Source organism: Triticum urartu, chromosome 4 (assembly GCF_003073215.2).
Source record: "Triticum urartu cultivar G1812 chromosome 4, Tu2.1, whole genome shotgun sequence".
In the NCBI taxonomy this organism is placed as follows: domain Eukaryota; kingdom Viridiplantae; phylum Streptophyta; class Magnoliopsida; order Poales; family Poaceae; genus Triticum; species Triticum urartu.
The window spans coordinates 61,658,446-61,669,774 of NC_053025.1; positions in this window are offsets into that span (position 1 = coordinate 61,658,446).

Here is an 11,329-nt window from a genome sequence, read left to right on the forward strand (position 1 = left end):
GAAAGGTGATTTCTTTTAGAGATGTCCTCGGGTAGGGTAGGTAGGACAGGTCCATGACCCTACCCTAGGTACATAGCTTCATCATTAGCCCCCGAATGGATCGAGGTTTGAGTGGGGAAGGATTTGAGAGCTTCTCCGACTCGTTTTTCATGTCGTGAGCATATCTAGTTTCAGATCAATGGGCCTGAGTGATGGCAGCAACTTCCTTTCCAGTCGCCTTGATCCTTTCTTAATTCCTCGTCGAGTGGGTTTCTTTACTTGTAAGGCTCCGAGTGATGGTGTGGAGGAGATCCTTGGTCTGACAAGTTATTCGCTGCCCGCGGATTTAGTGGGATCCGAATTTTGGGAAGCGCGCAGGACGGGGGAGGCCGCAATAATCGGACGAGATAGAGCGGAGCCGCCTCGATCCCCGCGCCACCTTTTTCGCCACGTATCGCTCGTGCGGTCGTTGCGGGATTTGACAGGGCCACCTGGGCCTACCCGTCACGTCCCTCCGTCGCGCTCGCTCTCGCCCTAACACCACCGCACCGCACGCGCCTCGCCGGCGACAATGGGGAGGGAGAAGACAGCGGCTCTGGAGCGGGCCAAGAAGGCGACGGCGAAGTCGAAGGGGAAGGCGACCAGCCGGGGCGGATCTTCCTCGCGGTCTGGCCTGCCGAAGGGCTGGATCCAGGGCGACTGGATCCACTCGAGGATCTGCCAAGACGACCTCGATGACTTGGCCGAAGGGGGGCTGATCCCCTACGACGCGGCGCGGCTTCCGGGGAAGGAATCCAAGCCGCAGCCTCGGGAGGGTGAGCGCGTTCTTCTTGCCACCCACGTCGACCGTGGGTTTTCCTTGCCTCCTCATCCTTTCTTTCGAGGGTTTCTAAACTTCTTTGGGGCTCAACTCCACCATTTTACCCCCAACTCAATCGTTTATCTTACCGCGTTCATTCCTTGTGTGAGAACTTCTTGGGTTGTCGACCTCACTGGGGTCTTTTCAAGCATATCTTCACTTGTTGCTCCCAGACAGTGAAAAGGGCTAATCCGAGTGACGAGAGGACCCAAGTGATCCAGATGTGTGGGGGTCTTGGCATCCAGACGAGGGGAAAAAGCTCCTTTCCGGCCATGATTCTCCCCGATTCAGTTCGCGGATGGCAGTCGACTTGGTTCTACTGCAAAGACCAGTCGACGCCAGGGCAATCGACTGGCCTCCCTCCTTTTACCATGGACTGAGTGGAAAAACCCTCCCCTTTGAAGGTGCTCCCAGAGGAGAAGGAGCACGTGCAGGTGCTGGTCGACCAAGTGGTCCAGCTTATTCGCGATGGGGTCACTGGTATGGATCTCTTGTAGGTCTTCCTTCAGCGGCGCATCCAGCCTCTCCAAGCCCGGGACCATCCGATGTGGATGTATTCGGGTCTTGAAGACTCCACTCGGATCCAGTCGGAGGAGGTCGACGACGACACGCTGGAGAAGTGGCTGTCTGGCATTACCGGGAATAAGGACAATCCCAGGGGAGCCAGGAGAGTCCCTCCATTCGACCAGTCCCACGCACCCGAGCAGGTCTGATTCTGAGTTTTTGCTTGTAATCTGAGTTCACTCGCGCAGCCGTCTGTATTGCGTCGACTGACTTTGTTCTCCCTGCTTTCTTTCAGGCCATTATTGAAATGTATTCCATGCCCAACGGGGAGCAAGAGCAAGCTCTGGAAGGCGAGGCGAGTGGCGGCGAAAGCGGCGAGGGGGCTTCCGATGGTGAAGGGGACAGAGGGAGCGACGACTCAAGCGCTGGAGAAGAAGTCGAGTCGCCTCCTCGCAGGGAGAGGCGATCCAAGCTTGACCAAGAATGGCCGAGTGCTCGCGACAAGGCAACTGCTCCGGCTAGTCAGTCTTCGAAGAGCCCTCGGATCTCTTCACCAACCCCGACTGGGAAGGCGCCAAAGCACCCCAAAGTTGCAGAGCCGAAGACTCGGAAGGCGCTGCCAAAGATCAAGATCAATATCCCTGTCGCGTCCGGTGAGTGTCTCTCCTTGTATTCACTCGACGCTCCGCGCTGCCACTTCCGGAACCTCAACTTACAGGGATGATGATGAGGCGATGGAGGATGCGGTCACTTCTAATCCGGGTATGATTTCTGCCATACTATCTTTTTTTGGTCGATTCAACTGTATTGTGCATCACTGGGTGACGTGCTTTTGGCAATTTGAACCTTGCACAGCTCCCAACATTATTGACCTCCCTGCTGATGAAGGAGAGCCCGAGAGGCCTTTGATGAGGAAGAACAGGCAAGCTCCTGCAAGCGGGGCGCTACAGACGACGCCGAGGGCGGAACCAGTTGTTCAGGACACTGGCGACGTCAATCGGGGTCCTGTTACCTTCGCTGAGCCGCTGTCGAGTGCTTTGCCTTCTTCATCAACTGCTCAGGCCCCTGTCGACCCGCCTTCAATTTTTGCGACCCATCGTGTCCCGGAGGACGAGGTGAATGCTGCTAGGGAAGCCATTCGTCAAGCGGGCATTATGATGGAGAAGATGAAGGCGGTGCGGGACGCCAGCCAAGCCGCCTATGATGCTAGCTCGGCCCTCCAGAGCAACATTTAGGTTAGTTGGTTGCCGCTTGTTCTGTTAGGATATGCTACCTGAAGAGTCTTTTCGAAAATCTTTGCATCTACACACCCACTGGGTGCGTCGATTGAATTCTTGGACTAGTAGGGGCACGCTGAGTGCACCCACTGGGTGTAGTCCCCAAGACTACGGTGGACTGCTGACAGTCGACTGTAGTCTTAGTATTTTGTCGAATGTATAGTTTGTCTCTTCCACTCGATCTGGTCGAGTGGGATCAGAACTGGTGGGGGCACGCTGAGTGCACCCACTGGGTGTAGTCCCCGAGACTACGGTGGACTGCTGGCAGTCGACTGTAGTCTGAGTTCTTTCTCTCTTTTTTTTGGACTCGACTTCGGCGGGCCGGTCGAGTGGGGTCAGAACCGGTGGGGGCACGCTAAGTGCACCCACTGGGTGTAGTCCCCGAGGCTATGGTGGACTGCTGGCAGTCGACCGTAGTCTTAGTATTTATTGCCTTTGTTGTTTTTCGCTGTAAAATAACTTCTCCCCTTTAACTTCAGAAATCTTGCGATCTTGGAGCTCGCTTTGCTGACTTGGAGAAGTAGCAGATTCAACTGAACCTTGATCTGGAGCTGGCCAGGACAGAGCTGCAAAAGGCCAGAGACGGCGCCGCAGGTAAGACTATTTTGTCGACTGGTTAGTTTTAGGCTTGAGTACCCTTCTGCTATTTCCGAATCAATCATCATTTCTTTGCAGAAAAACTGAGAGAAGCTCTGGCGAAAAAGGATCAGGTCTTGGCTGCTACCCGTAAGGAGGCTGACGACAAGACCGCTCTGGCCGAACAGAAGCTGGCTTCGGTCGGCCAGTTAGAAGAAGAGAATACCAGGCTGAAGACCGCTCTGAATGAAGCCAACAGGGAGTGTACATGCTGGAAGAAGGATAACCTCAACCTGAACGAAAAGATGGAAGGCATTGCTCGCAGGAGGGACGATCTGGAGAGCTACTTGAGGAGCCTTAACAAGAAGTTGTATATCAAGCTTGAAGGTGCACATTTAGTTCTGACTGATTTTTTTTTGTGTCGACTCAGTGTATGAAAATTGACTTATCCTTGGATCGTGAATGCAGAGTTTTGCCAGAACTTTGAAGAGGAGACTGGGCGGATCGAACCAGGTTTGGATCCAATCAACTCTCCCATGAAAGATGAAGCTGCCATGAATTTGCTCTGACTGGAATCTCGCATTGACGATGCCGTGGACTACTTGGCTCGACTGAAGGTCGCCATGTCACGGATCGACCCGACACTTTGGCCAGAGGCTACGCTCCAAAATGATCTCGAGTCTCTGATGACTCGTCTTAATGGAATCCCTGACCGAGTGCAGGAGTGGAAGAAGTCTTCTGCTCGGTGCGGCGCTGATGTGGCTCTGTCTTTGGTTCGTGTCCACTGCAAGGAGGTGCGACAAGACAAGCTGGCAGCAATCAAGGTCGCCAACACCCAGAAGCATGACTTCCGAACCTTTATGGAGACTTTTATCGCTGCAACCACTCGGATAGCCGACGGCATTGACCTGGATGAGTTCATCGAGCATGCCAGCCCTCCTCCCGCGAAGTGAACAAACTCTTATGTCCCACCTTAAATTTGCCTCGGAATGCCGAGTGGTTTTTGTAACCGTTAAACTTTTTCGGGTCGCATGCCCGAGTACCTCGATCCGTGATCCAGAACCTTTAGGATTTTATCTAAACTTGGTTTACCGTTGAATATCTTTATGAATCTCCTGCTGAGTGAACCCAACCTTTATTCGAGACAACTTTCTGTATTCGCAGCACAGCTCCGAAGGAGGGGGAAGTAGTCGACCCATGCCTTGTATTTGTGGCGAAGCTCCCCAGGGGGGGCGGCGGTCGACCCACACCCTGTTACTGCAGAGTTGGACGGAGCGCACATTGTATTTGTGGCGAAGCTCTCCAGGAGAAGGGTGGGGGGGCAGTCGACCCGTACTTCATTACTGTAGAGCAGGATGAATCGCGCATTGTATTTGTGGCGAAGCTCTCTAGGAGAAGGTGGCAGTTGACCTGCCCCTCGTCGTTCTTTAGGATTGAGATGTGTTTGGGAGAACTTAGGCGAGTACTGGACTGCAGCTAAGCCCCTGAGTGGGAGGATTGCTCTCCACTCGGTAGGATTTTTTCAAACTTAGGCGAGTGCGTGACTGCAGCTAAGTCTCTCTCTAGGTGGGAGAACTTAGGCGAGTACTGGACTGCAGCTAAGCCCCCGAGTGGGAGGATTGCTCTCCACTCGGTAGGATTTTTCAAACTTAGGCGAGTGCCTGACTGCAGCTAAGTCTCTGAGTGGGAGAACTTAGGCGAGTAATGGACTGCAACTAAGCCCCCGAGTGGGAGGATTGCTCTCCACTCGGTAGGATTTTTTCAAACTTAGGCGAGTGCCTGACTGCAGCTAAGTCTCTAAGTGGGAGAACTTAGGCGAGTGCTGGACTGCAGCTAAGCCCCCCGAGTGGGAGGATTTCTCTCCACTCGGTAGGATTTTTTTTCAAACTTAGGTGAGTGCCTGACTGCAACTAAGTCTCTAAGTGGGAGAACTTAGGCGAGTACTAGACTGCAGCTAAGCCCCCGAGTGGGAGGATTGCTCTCCACTCGATAGGATTTTTTCAAACTTAGGCGAGTGCCTGACTGCAGCTAAGTCTCTAAGTGGGAGAACTTAGGCGAGTGCTGGACTGCAGCTAAGCCCCCGAGTGGGAGGATTGCTCTCCACTCGGTAGGATTTTTTCAAACTTAGGCAAAACGGATTCACAGCTAAGCCCCCGAGTGGAAGGCTGGCTCGCCACTCGGTAGGATTTTTTTCAAACTTAGGCGAAATGGATTCGCAGCTAAGCCCCCCGAGTGGGAGGCTGGCTCGCCACTCGGTAGGAAACTGTTTTTACAAACTTAGGCGAAGCGGATTCGCAGCTAAGCCACCCACTGGGGGATTTCTTACGCAAACAAAAAACAATAATAATCACTGGGAAAATTATAACGCTCTTGTCTTTGATAAATAAACTACAAGAGTTTTTCTTATTACATCTCATCCGAGTGAGAATTTAGGTATAAAAGGGGCGGAGTAGCTCCGCATTCCAGGCTCGTGGCTCATCGATCTGGCGATCGACATTGTAAACATGATACGCTCCATTGTGGAGGACTTTGGTGACGATGAAGGGGCCTTCCCAAGTAGGAGCGAGCTTGTGTGGTTTCTGTTGATCCACTCGGAGGACCAAATCTCCTTCTTGGAAGGCTCGACTCTTCACATTTCTGGCATGGAACCGACGTAAGTCTTGCTGATAAATGGTTGATCGGATCATAGCCATTTCTCTTTCTTCTTCCAGGAGGTCGACTGCGTCTTGCCGGGCTTGTTCTGCTTCATCTTCGGTGTAAAGCTCGACTCGGGGTGCATTGTGAAGTAGATCACTCGGCAGGACTGCTTCCGCTTCGTAAACCAGAAAGAACGGGGTTCTTCCAGTCGACCTATTCGGGGTGGTCCTCAATCCCCACAGAACTGACGGAAACTCGTCGACCCATGCACCTGCTACGTGCTTGAGATCACGCATCAGCCGAAGTTTTAGTCCTTTGAGAATCAGACCATTTGCCCTTTCTGCTTGCCCATTCGACTGGGGGTGGGCGACCGATGCGTAGTCGACTCGTGTGCCTTGAGAGGCGCAAAAAGCTCTGAACTTGTCTGAATCAAAGTTTGACCCATTGTCAGTGATGATGCTATGTGGGACCCCATATCTGAATGTTAACTCCCTGACGAAACTGATGGCAGTGCAAGCATCAAGATTCTTGATAGGCTTGGCTTCAATCCATTTGGTAAACTTGTCGACTGCCACAAGCACATGTGTGAAACCGCTCCTGCCTGTTCTCAATGGACCAACCATATCCAACCCCCAAACAGCAAAGGGCCAGACGAGTGGAATGGTCTTCAGGGCTGATGCGGGTTTGTGCGACATGTTGGAGTAGAACTGGCACCCTTCACACTTGTCGACTATCTCTTTTGCCATTTCATTTGCTCTTGGCCAGTAAAAACCCGCTCGGTATGCTTTAGCCACAATGGTCCGAGAAGACGCATGGTGACTATAGGTCCCCAAGTGGATCTCATCAAGGATTATCTGGCCTTCTTCTGGTGTTATACACTTTTGACCGACTCCAGTCGCGCTTTCTCTATACAACTGTCCCTTTATGCCTGTGAAGGCCTTGGATCGATGGACGATCTGTCGAGCCTCTTCCTTGTCATCCGGGAGTTCCTTCCTCAGGATATACGCGATGTACGACATCGTCCAGTCGGGGGTGATTGCCAAGACTTTCATGATTAGGTCGACCACCGCTGGAATTTCGACTTCAGTCGGATCCGTGGCACTCTTTGGCTGCGGGACTTCATCTGTAAAAGGATCTTCTTGGACTGACGGCGAGTGGATGTGTTCCAAAAACACATTGCTGGGGATGGCTTCTCTCTTGGAGCCTATCTTTGCCAAATCATCAGCTGCTTGATTTTTCAGTCGGGGATGTGATGAAGCTCTAACCCCTCGAATTTCTTCTCTAACTTTCTTACTGCATTACAATAACCGGTCATAGCTGGACTTCTGATGTCCCACTCCTTCATCACCTGATTAACCACCAAATCTGAGTCGCCATAGACCATGAGGCGACGGACGCCGAGTGAAATGGCCATGCGCAACCCATACAAAAGTGCTTTATATTCTGCTTCATTATTGGAGGAATCGAAGTGAATCTGGAGAACATATCTGAGCTTATCTCCTCGGGGGAAAACCAATACTACCCCAGCACCGGAACCATTCAGCATCTTAGATCCATCGAAGAACATGGTCCAGTGCTCCGAGTGAACTTGAGTTGGAAGTTGCTGTTCAATCCACTCGGCGACGAAATCTGCAATTGCTTGGGACTTGATAGCTTTCTTTGCCTCAAACTTGATATCTAGGGGAAGGAGTTCAATCGCCCATTTGGCAACTCAACCAGTTGCATCTCTGTTGTGCAAGATCTCTGACAATGGAGCGTCGCTGACGACTGTAATGGAATGATCAGAGAAGTAGTGGACAACTTTCTTTGTAGTCATGTAAATCCCATATACGAGCTTCTGATAATGAGGGTATCTTTGCTTCGATGGGGTCAAGACTTCAGAAATATAATATACTGGGTGCTGAACTTTGAAGGCCTTTCCTTCTTCTTCCTGCTCGACCGTAAGTACTATACTGACAACTTGTCCTGTGGCTGCAATGTAAAGCAGTAAAGGCTCCTTGCTGATTGGGGCAGCAAGCACCGGCTGGGTGGAGAGCAGAGCTTTGAGCTCTACAAATGCTGCATCTGCTTCCGGAGTCCACTCGAACTTGTCAGACTTCTTCATCAGTCGGTAAAGAGGCAATGCCTTTTCACCGAGACGAGAGATGAATCGACTCAAAGCGGCCAAGCAACCTGTAAGCTTCTGGACGTCATGCACACGCACAGGACGCTTCATCCGGAGTATAGTACCAATTTTTTCAGGATTGGCGTCGATTCCCCGTTCGGAAACGAGAAAACCGAGTAGCTTTCCGCCTGGAACTCCGAATGTGCACTTTGATGGATTGAGCTTGATATCATACCTCCTGAGGTTGTCAAAGGTTTCAGCAAGGTCATTCAGCAGGTCGGAACCCTTCCGTGACTTAACCACAATATCATCCATGTATGCCTCCACATTCCGAGTGATTTGGGTGAGTAAACACTTCTGAATCATCCTCATGAACGTGGCTCCGGCATTCTTGAGGCCGAATGGCATGGTAACATAGCAAAAGCACCCGAATGGGGTGATGAAAGCTGTTTTAATCTCATCAGGTCCATATAGACGGATCTGATGGTACCCGGAATAGGCGTCTAGAAAAGACAGTCGCTCACATCCCGCAGTCGAGTCGACTATCTGGTCGATGCGGGGGAGAGGAAAATGATCTTTCGGGCAGGCCCGATTGATATGTTTAAAGTCAATGCACATGCGAAGTGACTTGTCCTTCTTGGGAACCATGACAACATTGGCGAGCCACTCGGAGTGGTAGATTTCTCGGATAAACTCCGCCGCTAAAAGCCGAGCTACCTCTTCACCAATAGTCTTTCTCTTCTGGACGGCGGACCGTCGGAGATGTTCCTTGACAGGTTTTACTTTTGAGTCGACTCTTAGGCGGTGCTTAGCCAGCTCCCTGGGAACACTCGGCATGTTAGAGGGCTTCCATGCGAAGATGTCCCCGTTTTCACGGAGGAACTGGATGAGCGCTTCTTCCTATTTGGAGTCGAGCGTCGTTGAGACGTGAGTCGGAGCAACATTGGGATCGGTCGGGTGAATCTGAACTGGCTTCGTTTCACCGGACGACTGAAAAGCTGATTCTGAAGCAGGCTTCTTGGCTCGTAGTAACTCACTCGGATCAGTAGTCTTCCGGTACTCTTGCAGCTCGACCACTGCCATCTGAGCATTAGCAATCTTTGAGCCTTTCTGAAAACACTCTTCTGCTTTTTTCCGATTGCCTGTAATGGTGATCACACCTTTGGGACCAGGCATCTTCAATTTGAGATACACATAAAACGGTCGGGCCATGAAGCGTGCATAAGCCGGCCTGCCCAAAATAGCGTGATAGGCACTCTGGAAGTCTACAACTTCAAATGTCAACTTCTCTTTCCGGTAATTCTTGGAATCACCAAAAACCACACCAAGGGCAATCTGGCCGAGTGATTCAGCCTTCTTCCCAGGAATGACTCCATGGAAACTCATGTTGCTGGCGCTGAGTCTGGACATCGGAATGCCCATCCCTTTTAATGTCTCTGCATACAATATGTTCAAACCACTGCCACCATCCATTAGGACTTTGGTCAGTCGAGTGCCTTCAACCACTGGGTCGACCACCAGAGCTTGCCTCCCAGGGGTGGCAATATGCGTTGGGTGATCGGACTGGTCGAACGTGATGGCAGTCTGGGACCATTTCAGATAACTTGGTGTCGCCGGAGCAACCATATTCACCTCTCAATTGATGACTTTCAGTCGACTTTTGCTCTCAACATCAGCAAAAATCACCAAGGTGGAATTGACTTGAGGGTATCCGTCGTCACTGTCCTCTTTGTCCTCGACTTTGTCCGACTCCTTTTCCTTACCCTTGGGTTGCTTACCCTGAAACTGTTGGATCAAGAGTCGACACTGTCGAGTGGTATGTTTCGGGTAAATGAAATTACCCTCTTCATCTTTCTTCGTGTGGACAAGACATGGCAAGTCCAACACATCATTTCCATCCTGGTCTTTAACCTTTTTGGGGTTCCAAGGCCCTTTAGGTTTCCCTTTAAACTTTCCCTGAGTTACGGACAAGGCTTCCCCGGGAGCAGCTGGCTCGGCTTTCCGCTTCTGTTTCCGATTGGAATCCCCTCCGGTTTCTTGGGCGACTGACTTCAGCTTGCCGCTCCGGAGTCGATCCTCATCTTCACCATTAGCGTACTTGGTGGCAATCTCCATCATCCGATTCAGGGACATCTCTCCGGTTCGACCGAATTTCAAGCTCAGTTCTCTGTACTTGACGCCCTCCTTGAAAGCACAAACCGCTTGGTGGTCAGGCACATTCTCCACCGAGTGATGTAACGTGATCCACCTCTGGATGTAATCCCTCAAAGTTTCATTTGGTTTCTGTACACAAGACCGCAGTTCCGTCAGCCCTGCCGGTCGCTTGCACGTGCCTTCGAATGTGGTGACGAACACTCGAGAGAGATCCTCCCAAGTGTAAATGCTGCTAGGCGCCAACTGGTTCAGCCACGCTCTGGCCGAGCCCTCTAACATGAGAGGCAGGTGCTTCATGGCCACTTCATCATTGCCGCCGCCGATCTGGACGGCCACTCGGTAATCTTCAAGCCAAGTATCGGGCTTGGACTCGCCAGTGAACTTACTGACTCCAGTCGCCAACCTGAAGTTGGGAGGAATCACAACGGCCTTGATGGCTCGACTAAAGCACTCTGGCCCCGATACATGCACTCTGCTGTTGGTAGGGGCATCTCTGTCGTGACCTTCTCGGTGAGCCCTGTTCCGGTCGACCAAACCTTGGATGAGAATGGATCTCGCGTCAAAGCCTGGCCCTCTGGGGTCGACTAAAACCCTTCGCCCACCACTATGAGTGCGCCTGTCATCCTGCTGGCGAGGCACATACGACCCGCTCCTCGGGGGAGGCGTGGGCACTCGACGCCGACCGTCACGACCGACTCGATGTTCATACTGTTCATGGTTCCCATACTGGTCACGCCGGTCCCCACGTCCCTCACGCTTCGGGGGCGATCTCGGGCTGTGAGCCGACTGGACTGTGTCCGTGGCAACGGATCTGTTGTGAATCCTGTTCTGCGATTGAGAAACAGCGGAATTCTGATCTCCTGCTGCCCGGAGCAACTCTCTGATCTGCAACAAGCCTCTGCCAGCCTCCGACTGGGAAGGCTGAATCGACTCCACTATGCGGGCTGCAGCTGCTAAATTCTGAATCGGAGTTCGATATACCTGCGGGGGCGGGAAAAGCTGACGTCGACTGGATTCAGGAACCCGTTGTCGCGCCCGCTCGTCGAGTGCTCGCTGGAGGTTTTCCAGTCGAGCACGCTCGGCCAAATTTGCCAGGCGCGCGTCCTCCAAGGCGCGAGCCTCGGGGGTTTCTCCAATGATAGGAGTGTGCAGTGCATCCATGTTCCGGCGGCGAAGTTCTTCCCTCTGCAGCGACGTGAGAGGCTCGGGAAGATATTCCTCATGGGGACGCGACGGGTC